Source organism: Microtus ochrogaster, chromosome 15 (genome assembly GCF_000317375.1).
Source record: "Microtus ochrogaster isolate Prairie Vole_2 chromosome 15, MicOch1.0, whole genome shotgun sequence".
Lineage (NCBI taxonomy): Eukaryota > Metazoa > Chordata > Mammalia > Rodentia > Cricetidae > Microtus > Microtus ochrogaster.
Window position 1 is genome coordinate 28884201 of NC_022017.1, and position 957 is coordinate 28885157.

General features: G+C 49.9%; 1 pseudogene; it reads right to left on the reverse strand.

Moving 5' to 3' along the window:
• LOC102001182 overlaps nucleotides 1-957 on the reverse strand; it is a 7306-nt pseudogene that overhangs the window by 2147 nt on the left and 4202 nt on the right.

Consider the following 957-nt stretch of genomic DNA (forward strand, 5'->3'; position numbering starts at 1 on the left):
CAGGGTTTCTCTGTGGTTTTGGAGCCTGTCCTGGAACTAGCTCTTGTAGACCAGACTGGTCTCGAACTCACAGAGATCCGCCTACCTCTGCCTCCCGAGTGCTGGGATTAAAGGCGTGCGCCACCACCGCCCGGCCTGAAATTTTTCCAGACATAATTTTCTGCCTTTTCAGCATCTTGCAAGAGGTCCAAGCTGCCAGTCAGCCAGTTCCACACAGCCCCCAAAACACAAAAGTAATCAGTCACCTCAGGACATGGTCAAGTACCTCAACTCTGACATCAACAAAATCAACAAAAAGCAGTCTCGAGAGACCTGACGATGCCCACAAAATTAGAAGGAAGTAGTCACGAGAGACCTGACGACACCCCATTCCCATCCATTAAAGACCCCAAACTCCTCAAATTTTTATAATTAACAAAAAGGATGGAATATTATGATTTTAGCCAAACCAGCATGGCTGACATTTCCAGGTTCCAGGGCCATGTATGTGCAGAGAAGCCCTCAGGCAAAAATACCTAGTCGCCCCGGAACCTCAAAAGGCCCTGTGTGGCTCACATGCGGCATGGTTATGTCACCTACGTACGATGCAGCTACGTAAGCCCTTGTGTGCATGCGTGAGCTCCGTCATCTGTGTATGGCGTAGCTACATCATCTGCCTGTACAAGTGCGCTGGCAGCCTTTAAAAGCTGGACGCGCCATTGTCAGCCCTCTCTCTCTCTGCCCACAGACCTCACCAGGCCTGTACACGTCTCCTCTAATAAACTCCTAAGCGGTTTGTTGAGTGTTTCATGCTTCCTCTCACTCGCTCCAGGTAGCTTCAATGCATACGTTGGGGATGAAGAATCCCTGTACTTCAATGTCACAAATGTCATATCTGGAAAATTCAGTGGAACAATGCCCCCAAATCTCTGCACCACATGAACGGCAGCATGGGTGAAGGGCGTGCAGGCCTGGTCC